Source organism: Cebus imitator, unplaced genomic scaffold, assembly GCF_001604975.1.
Source record: "Cebus imitator isolate Cc_AM_T3 unplaced genomic scaffold, Cebus_imitator-1.0 Scaffold166, whole genome shotgun sequence".
Classification (NCBI taxonomy): Eukaryota; Metazoa; Chordata; class Mammalia; order Primates; family Cebidae; genus Cebus; species Cebus imitator.
This window is the reverse complement of record NW_016107481.1, coordinates 890,644-902,974: the sequence shown is the minus strand read 5'-3', so window position 1 is coordinate 902,974 and position 12,331 is coordinate 890,644.

Here is a 12,331-nt window from a genome sequence, read left to right as displayed (position 1 = left end):
GTAGAGACGGGGTTTCACCATGTTGACCAGGATGGTCTCGATCTCTTGACCTCGTGATCCACCCGCCTCGGCCTCCCAAAGTGCTGGGATTACAGGCGTGAGCCACCATACCCGGCCCAACGACCTTTAAAGAAATGGTTTCAGGAGAGCTGGGGGTGGGGAGGATTATAGCTGGAGAGGAGCGATATCTCATGGTGAGAATATACGAGGATATGGGATATGAGGAACAGAGCTCTGTTGAATGGCAGGAGAATGACTTGATAGGAACTTGAGGGATGCCAGGTTTGAAAGGAGGGTAGGGGTGACAAGATTGCGGATGGAATGGAAGGATTCCGTGGAGAGGGAGAAGAAGAAGATGAAGCGAGAGAGAAAATAAAAAATAGGGAAAATAAAAATGATGAAAATAAATAAAAGAAAAAAGTGAAATGAGAAACGTTTTTAAAAAGCAGTTCCTGAAGGAGTAGATGCCACTATCTTGAGAATAGGCAAAAAAAGGGCTTACACTTAGGAAGGGCTGAGGGACTGGTAGGAAGGAGATGACAGTGAGAGATTTTGAGGTAGAGAAGAAGGAAGATGAGTCAGTTCACACCAGAATCTTCAAATCCTGAGATCATTTTCACTCCAGGAAGAGCAGTTTGCCTTCTTAGGAAGCACCTGACATGGATCTGCCTTTATAATGAGACAACTGAAAGATTTCTGGAATTGCCTTTGTAAAGCATGTTGTCATTCCTGGGCAGAAATATTTAATTCTATGATGGAGAGGAATTTCTTGGGATGAGGACCCTGCATGACACTACTAAGTGTGTGTGTGTGTGTGTGTGTGTGTGTGTGTGTGTGTTTGTGCACGAGAAAGGAGTTCTGGGACCTGGGAGACTGGGCTCATGGGGTAAGGGCACTAAAATACACTAGTTATTCACTGTTCTGCCTTGAATCCAGTGTTGGCCTAAGAGGTGGAACAGACGCCCTCTTATATGGAGGAGATCCTGACTAAAGAGTACCTTCCTACCCAGGTCTTGGAAATTTACCGTCAGGACTTCCTTCCAATGACTCAAGGCTTCTAAATTCTGCTTCAAGACAGATGCTTCTGGAAGGAATAACACACTACCCTTAGGGTTTGTTAGACTTTTCCTGAGAGCAAGTATTGTTACTTGATGAGGATGAGGACAGATAGGGGAGAACTTGCCTCTGGATGCAGATAGAATATAGAAAGATAACAGAAATCTCTCAAGCCTACTACACTCCTCACATGCTACTGCAAGAGGTTCCGTGGATGCTCCTAAATCTCCCACCTTAATCCTTATCACCATCCTAATCACTCACCTGCTGCCTCAAGGTGCCTCTGCAAGATGCCTAGTACATCATCAGTGCTCTAAAATACATGGATGAATGAATGACTTCCCAACTGGTCTCTGCTGCCAAGTTGGGCCTCCTACAATCCATTCATCAGTGTGCTGGCATCCTAGCGAACTTCTAAAGCCCAGATTTGGTCTATACAGAGTTCTTCATGACTCTTTGTTACGTACAGGATCGAATTCAAATAACTTAGCTTCGAATAAAAGGTCTTTAAGTAAGGTCCTTCATGTTGGCCCATACAAGGTCCAACTCCTGCAGAGTTTCCCCTTCCCAATCTGGCAGCCCACACAAAACCCCATATGTGCAGGTGCATATTGGCACACCCCCTCTAGACTCACTATAGCCATACTGAACTTCTTCTAGATCTATAAACAACTGAGCTGTTTGAAACTGTACCTTGCCTGAGTTATTTCTTCCTGGAACACTACCTACTACATTCTGTGTCCTCCTGGTAAACACTTAGATTGATCCTTTCAGGGTCAATTTAAATGACTCCTCCCCAGTGAAGCCTTCCATGAGCTCCTTCATCAAGATTCGAATCTCCCCTATGTGCCTTCCTTGTGTCTATCTCTGTTGCTATAGCAGCTGGCATTTATTTGTGAACATGGCTAGATGATAATGTCCCTAGCATACAGGACCATTTCTTCATACCCAGGCATCTACTATGTTCTTTTTTTTTTTTTTTTTTTTTTTTTTTTNTTTTTTGCCAGAGTCTCCCTCGCCCAGGCTGGAGTGCAGAGGCGCAATCTCGGCTTACTGCAACCTCCACCTACCGGGTTCAAGCAATTCTCCCATCTCAGCCTCCCGAGTCACTGGGACTACAGGCGCCTGCCACCATGCCTGGCTAAATTTTATTTTTAATTTTTTTTTAGTAGAGACAGAGTTTCACCATGTTGGCCAGGCTAGTCTTGAACTCCTGGCCTCAAGTGATCCACCTGCTTCGGTCTCCCAAAGTGTTGCGAATACAGGTGTGAGCCATTTTACCTGGCCATGTATTATGTTTTTAATAAATGTTTAATTGAGACTTTAGGCAGTGACTGCTTAAGGACAAGGGAAATTTATCTTTTCGCTTTTCCCAAGAATTGTCCTGGATATAGCATTAGCTCAGTTAGTTTCTTTGTAAAGCAAGAACATAATTAGAACCATGAAGCATTTTTTTTTAAGATTGCTTAGTTAAACATCTAGCCCCAGAGTGAAACCCTACAAAGGGGCATCTGCTCTGCCCTCAGGAATGCCCTAAACCTCATGTCCAGTGCCTGAGAAGATGCAGCAGGTACCTGTGTTCTGCCTCCCCAGGCACCTTGGGGCAGGAGGCAGCCTCTTTTGCTCTCATGAACATGCTCTGGTATTTATTTGCATCTGGCTTTTCAGAGGCAGGCAAATGAGGCCCACTGGAAGGATGCACGGTGACTGTGAGGATCCTGCCCATGACATCATTTCTGCTTCCCCTTGTCTTATAGGCTTCTGCCTGCTATTTGCCAGAGCTGTTTCCAGGTAGCCTGCCTTGTGATTTAAGTTCAGCCTGTTACATGGTCCACAATCTAGTGAGTTTATGGACACAACTATTTTCTAAAGTTGCACAGCAAAGTGTTCCTAGAATGGAACTTCTGTCTTTGAAGAGGGTGATAAGTTTCCCATTCTCCTCTAGGATCCCTGAGAAGCCAGTAGGCTGGCTTCCATGTGACCTACATGCTGTAGTCCCTCTTTAGGAAGGAGTCCTCACTCTGCACTTTATTCACAGAGACAGAGTCAGCTTTTCAATTGGGAAGTTGAGGCAAAATAAATTGCACTGGGGTAGATAAATGTCAGCAGCCACTGCCTTCATCGTTGGAAGATCACATTCTGAATTCTCTTCCCCCAGGAAGCTTACTCCTTCTTATATCTGGGAATGAAGTTACCAAAGGGAGCAGATTCCTAGTTACCTAATCAAACCATGTGCCACGAGCCAAAGACACTGCTTCCTGGATGATTTCTGCAAAACCCAGTTCTTTCATCCTGGTCTAGTACACTCTTGTGCTTTAGTGAGCAGCAAGTGCCCTTCCCATTGGTGTGGGTTCACATTATCAAGGGCCAAATTTTAAAGGCCAGGCAATGTCTGGATCTTGAAACCTGCTGAGGCAACTGAGTCAAGGCCTCAAACATGGGATTAAGGCACAAAAAACATTTTGGTTTTGATTTTGTGTGCTGTCAATTATTATAGAGGATTTGTGACTCAGTGATATCCTCTTACTAAGTGAATGTACCTATTCTGCTATTGGTTAATAAGCCACAGACATCTGGCAGAAACAAGCGTTTATTTGAAATATTTCTTCACAGGAAAAATAACACACTGAAAGAGTTTGCGGAAGTATTCTTAGAAGCCAGCCTAAGCGACAGAAAGCATTGTTCTGAGAGAAATTTAACTGCATTGCAGTTCCCAGATATTTAATACTTTAAAGAGGAAGTTCTAAAATTTAATAGTTGATTTTATTATTACTCTTTGGATGTAATTAACTAGGGATGCACTTTAAACTGCTTTATTCTGGCTATTGAAATGGCTTTTATGGTTTACACTGGGGGAAAAAAAAATTCTGTCAGACCATGGGCCTCTCCCTTGGTGTACATTATTAAAGTCTTTTTAGAGACAAGCAAGCAATTTTGCTGTCACTGGTCTTGTTCAAATAGAGTATGTTTATCTATGCAATACTCTTGGGAAAGGGTGTCAAAAAAGGATCACCAGTTAGCAGCTGACATAGCTCCTGCATACACGTCGAAAAAGCTCCTCAAATAGCAAATGAACACATATATTTCATTTTTTATGTGGCTGATAAAATGTTATATCATTAAGTCGAAAGAACATATTTGTCCCATCTAAGTTGACTTTCGAACTAGCTCTCACTTCTAATACAAATGAGGGCCTTGCAGCTCAACAGCGGATGCTCTGCGGAAACCAAACGGCCGTTCAGGACTTGAGGGAAAGCAGGTCTTTAAACATTGAGCACCAGTTCTTTAATGGGGCTGTCGGCATATCCCTGATCAGTTCTCAGCTATTTAAATACCAGTGGGCTACAGAGAAACCAAGCCTTCCTGGATGCTTAGTTTAACTTGTGTATTGTTTCACTTCAAATACCGAGTTCTCATCTAATTACTCTACCAAAGTGTCCCTTCACTTGCGTATTCAGCAACTAAATTGAACAACAAACAACAAATATATAGCAGGCACCATTCTGGGCTCTTGAAAAAGGGTAGACGAAACAAACAAGGCACCTACCCTTAAGGAACTTACAATTTGGTGAGGATGTTAAACAATCAAGCATGCAGAAAATCCGATCACAAATCAGAAATGCTATGAAGAAAGAGGTTATGTATTGGAGTCAGAGAAAACTAAGACCTCAGCTTTTTATTTTCTTTTTTTGAGACAGAGTTTCGTTCTTGTTGCCCAGGCTGGAGTGCAATGGGATGATCTCAGCTCACTGCAACCTCTGCCTCCCAAGTTCAAGCCATTCTCCTGCCTCAGCCTCCTGAGCTGGGATTACAGGCATGTGCCACTAGGCCCAGCTAATTTTGTATTTTTAGTAGAGAGGGGGTTTCACAATGTTGGCTAGGCTGGTCTCTAACTCCTAACCTCAGGATCCACTCACCTTGGCCTCCCAAAGTGCTGGGATTACAGGCATAAGCCACCGCGCCACACCAGCTTTTTCATCTATAAAATGGAAATGGTGATACCTACTTTAGAGTTTGAGAATTGAATGAAAATAGAGACTACAGATAAGTTTTGTAATACATTGCTCAATTTGAGGCTAGATATAATTGGATGCGTGGGGAGAATAAATGGCACATTTGTTATGACTTTAAAATTTGGTAAGAGTATCCCAGGACAGAAGTTCAGGCTTCATATTTTGACTGTGGGGACACAAAACCATATCAGTCTGTGAGGGTGTTTCTGAAAGAGCACAGCATTTGAATCAGTAGAGTGAGTGAAGATCAGCTTCATCAATTTGGGTGGGCATCAGCCAATCTGTTGAGGGCCCAAGCAGAGCAAACGGCAGAGGAAGGGCAAATTCCGTCTCTCTGAGCTGGAACATCCAGCCATCTTCTCCTGTTCTCAGACATTGGTGGTCCTGGTTTTTTGGCTTTCAGACTCAGACCAGGCCTTCACCATAGGCTCTGCTGGTTCTCGGGCCTTTGGACTCGGACTTCAGGCTTCAGATGGAATGACTGAATAATTACACCCCCAACTTTCCTGGGTCTCTGGCTTTCAGAGAGCAGATCATGGGAACTTCTCAGCCTCCATAATCAGGAGCTGACTCCCATAATCTCTCTCTTCATATATATGTCGATGCTCTAGTGCCTCTGTGTGTGTGTCTGTGTGTGTGTTTCCTTTTGGCTCTGTTTCTCTGGAGAATGCTAAGACACTAGAGATTTGTTCACCATTTACTATGTGCCCAAATTTCATTTAATTTAATCATCAAACAGCCCTGTGAGGTGGGTATTATCATTTGCATTTTTTTAAAGATGAAGACACAGAAGCTCAAAGAGGTTAAGCAGTTTGCCCAGGGTTAAAAAGCTAAAAAGTCACTTAGACAGAATTGGTACTTATCTCAATTATGTTAACCATTAATCAGGTGCCTGCTATGTTTCAGGCCTGTGCTGGGCTAGGTGGTGATGATGTACCGTTGAAGGAGACAGATGTGGAGGAAGCAGACAGTTAAATACGTAATTCGAAGTGTGCAGCTGCTGTGAGAGGGAGATACAGAGGGCAGTAGGAGCATGTGACAAGGGGACCTAGTGCTGGAGGCTCCTGTGCAGAACACCACTGAGATCCAAAGGGTAAGGCAGGCAAAAGGGTCTTGGAAGGATGTGGTCACAGGCTGGGGGAGAGGGCGGCCTGGGTGAATGGAACAGCATGTACAAAAGACCTGAGGCACAAAAGAACATGGTGTAACTTCATCAGAAGAACTGCAAAAAGGTAATTGTATGTGGAGTTTCAAGACCAAGAGGGACTCACACATCCTCACATCCTGGATGTGATGAAGGAGAGGATGAAGGAGAAGGGAAGGGACCGAGTTACACTGGTCTTGCAAGGTTTGTTAGGGTTTGGACTTTATCCTAATCCCAACAAGAAGTCATTAGAAGAATTTAAACTGGGAAGTAATTTAATTATATTTAAATACTTTTAAAGATTATGCCGCCTACTTGTATAGAATGGAGTGGGAAGGGGTACACCCAAGGAAGCATGAAGACTAATTATGAGGCTATTGCAATAGTCCAGGTAAAAAATAATGGTAGTTTGAACCAGGGTGGTGGTGGAAAACATGGAAGTGAACACATTCTAGGAATATTTAGCAGGTAAACCTATGGATGGAGTCATTTGTAATGCTTTCAATTCTAAGTAGTAGAAACTGACTTGAAAGTACTGACTTACTGGCTTATATAAATGCAATATGTAGAGATGAGGCTGGGTTTAGGCAAAGCTCAGTGAAGTCTCAAGGGGACTGGTTTTTGTTTGGCTCTCTATTTTACCTTCTGCCATATATGTTTTATCTTAAAGGGACTTCCCCTATGCCCCCAAGGTAGCTGCCAGTGGCTCTAAGGCTACGTTTCTTTCTTTTTACCCAGTTTGAAAAGAAAGCATCTTTGTTCCAGCATTCCCAGAAAAAGTCTTAAGTCTCACTTTCATTGTACCAATTTAACTCTCATGCACATTTCTGAGCAAGTTATTGAAGCTAGAAGGATGGAATGCTCTGACTGAGTCACAAGCTCTGCTCCTAGAACTGTGGGGTCAGCTTTTCTGAAACCACGTGGTTCCTCAGATGGAAACAGAGATGGTTGAGAAGGCAGAAGGGAGGACTGCAGGCTGGAAATGAGTAAGAGTCTTTTCTCTTAATGGATTGAATGTCAGAGTTTAGGGAAAAGAAGGTCAAGGATGACCCTCTTCTGGTAGTATCTCTCATTGAGGAGGGAAGCAAGAGAACCAGGTTTGTGAAGGAAGATAATGAATTCAGTTGTGTTTGCAGAGCTGGAGAAACATCCAAGGGGAAATGTTAACCAGGCAGTTGCATGGGTTAGCTGGAAGCTCAGAACGGAGGCTCTGGCTGAAGAGAGATTTGTGTGTTGTTGACTTGCCTGATCCCAAAACTTGTGATCTTAATCTGAGGCATATCTTACATTATTCTTAAGGACTAACCAGTGAAAAGATGAGGCTGCCTTCATGATGGTGGGGATTTGGCATTGTTGTGAAGAGGATTCCAAGGTAGTAGCTCCAAACGGATTGCAGTCTGGTCAGTTGCCACAGCAAGTCTCAGTGGCTGAGGGACATTTACTCATACAACTGTTATGTATCTCACTTATATATTCTTTTAATGCTCACAATTATTACTTTCCCCATTTTATAGAAGAGAAAACTGAGTCATAAAAAGGTTACACCTGAGGTCATAGAGCTTGAAGAGTAGCACTGGGATTTGAACCAAGAAATTCTGACTCTGGAGTCCATATTCTTAATTTGTATACATACTATTCCACTCAGGAGGGAAATGGTTAAGATGTGCATCAGTCAATCAGATGTTTTTAAACACAAAGCCAAATGGTTGCTCTCATCTATTGCTAGTTCCTGCTGGGATGCTGGTCTCTGGGGTCTGAATTACCTTTGAGGGGCACAGCCCTAGAGGCGAGCATTCCTGTTTACAGTGATCATCTAGACCCCAGCATGGCAAGCTGGGGAAGAACCCTTCATGGTCCAAGGTGTGAAACCGCTGAGCGAACCAGATGATACAAGTAACCACGAATGGGGTTTGTGATAGAGGATTCTGGGCCTCTGGAACCTTCTTTTGTCCCATTCTTGCTAATGCTTCATCCTTTCTAAACAATTTTTTACAGCAGGACAGAACCAGGGAAGGTGAAATGAGGTATATGGCCTCTGACTTTTTCCTTAAAACAGAAATGATAGCTCTGTCCTGTCATTTTGTATTATCTGTGCCTCTTGTTACCATTAGTATGGATAATTAAGAGCTGAGGATAACCCTCTTGTTTGTTAAATTACTCTTTTTCATCCACTGACATATAATATCCCTAACATTTTTTCCTTTTAATGAATGATATAAACAAGCAGGAGGAAAAAATAACACTCATAGCAAGCAATCCTGTGAACTCCCTACATTATTTACTGAGAAGATTTTTTTTTTTCCCCCGAATCAGATGTTGATCATAATGGTCGAAATAATCCTTGGTACTTTCTCTAGGCTTGCTCATTATCATTCAATATGTTCAACAGAATTATTAAATTTAAAATAATATGGTGCACCTGGTTGAGACGACGGTGAGAGATTTGGCTTCCTGTCTCTTCGTTAAGGATGAATTCAACCCAAGGGTGTACTATGAACTTGGCAAATAGCATTATAATAGTGAGAGAATATTGCCTATTGGGTAGCAGGAGTTGATGATTAAATTTAAGTGTGCACTGTCCACATAAAACAAATAATGCACTTTTTTTCAAACTTTTACTGTGAACATTCATCACTGGTGCTGAAGATGCACAGTTGCTAATTATTGTGTTTTTAACTTGTAACATACTGTAAATTTTGCATAATACTACTGTGACCTTATACAGAATAGAAAAGATGACAGGAGGCCTATAATTATTGTATGGGGAAGAAATGCCTATAATTATCTACTATTTTTAGGAATAGCGTGCGTGGCCTCTTAATTTGCATAAGCTTTAGACATTCACACATTTTCTATCTTTGCTTATGGATGATAAATTTTGCTCAAATAAAATCAGAAGATATACTGTTAGATGAGGAGTTAGTCAACTGGGAGCTTGCTTACAATGAGCAACACAAGCTTTGGTGCCAGCTAAAAAAGGGAGCATTTATTTGGATGGAATTTGTTTAAAGCAAGATTCAAAACATTAAAAAAAAAAAACCACCACCATATTACTATATTGGGGCCTGATAACATGTGATTATTTTTTAGAGAATTGGTTAAATTATCTTGTGGAAAAGCATTAACCTAGCAAAGAGAAAACCTCTAGGTTATTTATCACATGGAGGGTGATTATGACAGCATGTTCTTATTAGAGATGAATATTTTGTGCTCATTAAGGTTACCTCTTGAGTGCTCAAGGATGCAAAACGCTTTGCAGTGAAGTACTACGGTTCTATTGTCCTGTGAGCACTTGCTGTTAGCTGGAGGGTTTCATTCCAAACTGAGGGGCCTCTTTAAAAGATCCAGCCCTGGTGGAGCCTGTATCAGAGCCACTGGGCAAAGGGAAGGGACTGAGAGGGTTTCAAGTCCAGCACTCTAGGGACATACCTGCAAAAATTGAGAGTGATATCAAGAACCCTCTGGTTTCCTAGTGTGGGGCAGCAGGTAGGAAGGACAAGGATGCACTTGCTCCCTGAGGATCTACGAGTGAGCCCAACCTGGCCACCATGGTGAAATCAATACGTATCATTCTAAACTCAAACTGTAGGCAAAGCCAAACTCAAGCTCCTTACTTGATGGGGGATTTTTCCCTATAAAAATAATAAAAGAATGACTTCCTCCCAAGTAGAAATTTTCTTGAAGCACGTAACATAGGATTGTTTTTGTTTGCTTGCTTGTTTTAGAAAATGACTCTAGCTTTTACTAGCTTACTGGAAATTGCAAATATGCCCTTGCTTATTTATTTATGAGACAGAATCTCGCTCTATTGTCCAGGCCAGAGTGCAGTGGTGCAATCACAGCTCACTGCAGCCTCGACCTCCTAGGCTCAAGCAATACTTCCTGCCTCAGCCTCCCATGTTGTTGGGACCATAGGTGCGTGCCACTACTCCTGGCTAATTTAAAATTTTTGTTTTTGTAGAGACAGAGTCTCACTTTGTTGGCTGGGCTAGTCTTAAATTCCTGGGCACAAATGATTCATCCGCCTCTGCCTCCCAAAGTGCTAGGATTACAGATGTGACCACCATGCAGGGCCTACAATTGTAATTTAAAAGATTGCATACAACTGTTTAAAAATAGCCTAAGAAACCAGCCTGGGCACAAAACCTTATCTCTATAATACACAAAAGAATTAGCTGGGTGTGGTAGCATGTACCTGCAGTCCCAGGTACTGGGGGCAAGGGGTGTTGAGGTGGAAGGATCGCTTGAGCTTGGGAAGTGGAGGTTGCAGTGAGCTGAGATGGTGCCACTGCACTCCAGCCTGGGTGACAGACTGAGACTCTGTCTCAAAAACAAACAAACAAACAAACAAACAAACAAACAAGAAACAAAACAAATATATCCTAAGAAAGATATAGCTTCCTTGTAACCCCTCTTCCCTTCTCCAACATTTTAAAATCTAAGGCATGGGAGAAAAGCAAGTTTAAAGTTTTGGCTGATTGAGGCATAGCCAATTTTGGTTAATTGGGGTTTTAAGGGGTCATATAAGAGATAATTTTAAAAGATCAGGAGTCAACAAGATGTGTAGATATGCATCATGTCCAAGGTCTCAGCGTGTGTGTACCTTATATTTGGTTTGTTGAATCAGGATTTGAAGAGGGTTTACCTATTGCTTTAGGAGGTATATCTTTTTCTTTTTCCCTGTAGATGGAGTCTGGCTCTGTTGCCAGCCTGGAGTGCTGTGGCACAATCTTGGCTCACTGCAACCTCCACCTCCCAGGTTCAAGTAATTCTCTTGCCTCAGCCTCCCAAGTAGCTGGGATCAAGTGCCCACCATCACACCCAGCTAACTTTTGTATTTTTAGTAGAGAGAAAGTTTCACCATGTTGGCCAGGCTGGTTTTGAACCCCTGACCTCGTGATCTGCCTGCCTCAGCCTCTCAAAGTGCTAGATTACAGGTGTGACCCACTGTGCTTAATTTTTTTTTTTGTATTTTTAGTAGAGATGGGGTTTCACCACGTTGGCTAGGCTGCTCTCGAACCCCTGACCTCGTGATTCGCCCGCCTCAGGCTCCCAAAGTGTTGGGGTTACAGGCGTGAGCCCCATGCCTGGCCTGGAGGGGTACCTCTAGAGTGTATTAATCTATGGGCTCCTCTTCCCATTCTTTTTTCCCCTTGTAATTTATGTGCTATAGAAACATTCATTTGTTCTGTAGAGTGTCCCACATACTGGATGTATTCTTTATTGTATCCTTGTGGTATCATTTAACAGATTTCTCTGTTGCCTGTATTTCCTGTGGCCTGATAATCTTAAGTTCAGATTTGGATTTTTGGCAAGCTTGCTTTATAGTTGGTATTGAGTGTTTTTGTCAGGAGGCACGTGACGTCTGTCTCTCTTTTTGTGTCTCTTCTTTTGTGATGTTAGCAACCGTTGACTATCATAGCCTAGATCTATTATTTTTTTGAGAATTGCAAAATGGTAATAATTCTATCATCTCATTCACATTTTTTAGCTAGACTACTTTGATGGTAAGAAACTCTCCTTCATCTACTATTTGGTTACCTAGGATATGACTGGTTTGACTAAAACATCATTTGTGTCTCCTCTTTTTGTGGTAAAATACTTTGAATTTTGAAGATAAAGACATCTTCATGGGTTTTCAGTGAGATGCTGGAGCGTAGAGATAAGCTCAGAATGTAGAGATCAGCTTAGAGATGTTGAAGAGTAGAGATCAGCTCAGCCCCCTTCAAACTTTATTCATCATCATCTACTCTTTTGAAATGGCAATGATAGGGCCAGGTGCAGTGGCTCATGCCTGTAATCTCAGAACTTTGGGAGGCTGAGGTAGCTGGATCACTTGAGGTCAGAAGTTCAAGACCAGCCTGGCCAACATGGTGAAATCCCATCTCTACTAAAAATACAAAAATTAGCCGAGTGTGGTGGCACATGCCTGTAATCCCAGCTACTCGGGAGGCTGAGGTGGGAGAATTGCTTGAACCCAGAAGATGGAGGTTGCAGAGATCCTAGATCGTGCCACTGCACTCCAGCCTAGGTGACAGAATGAGACTCTGTCTCAAAAAATAAAATAAAATAAAAATAAATGAAATGGCGATGATTGCTCTTTTGACCTATGCTAGAG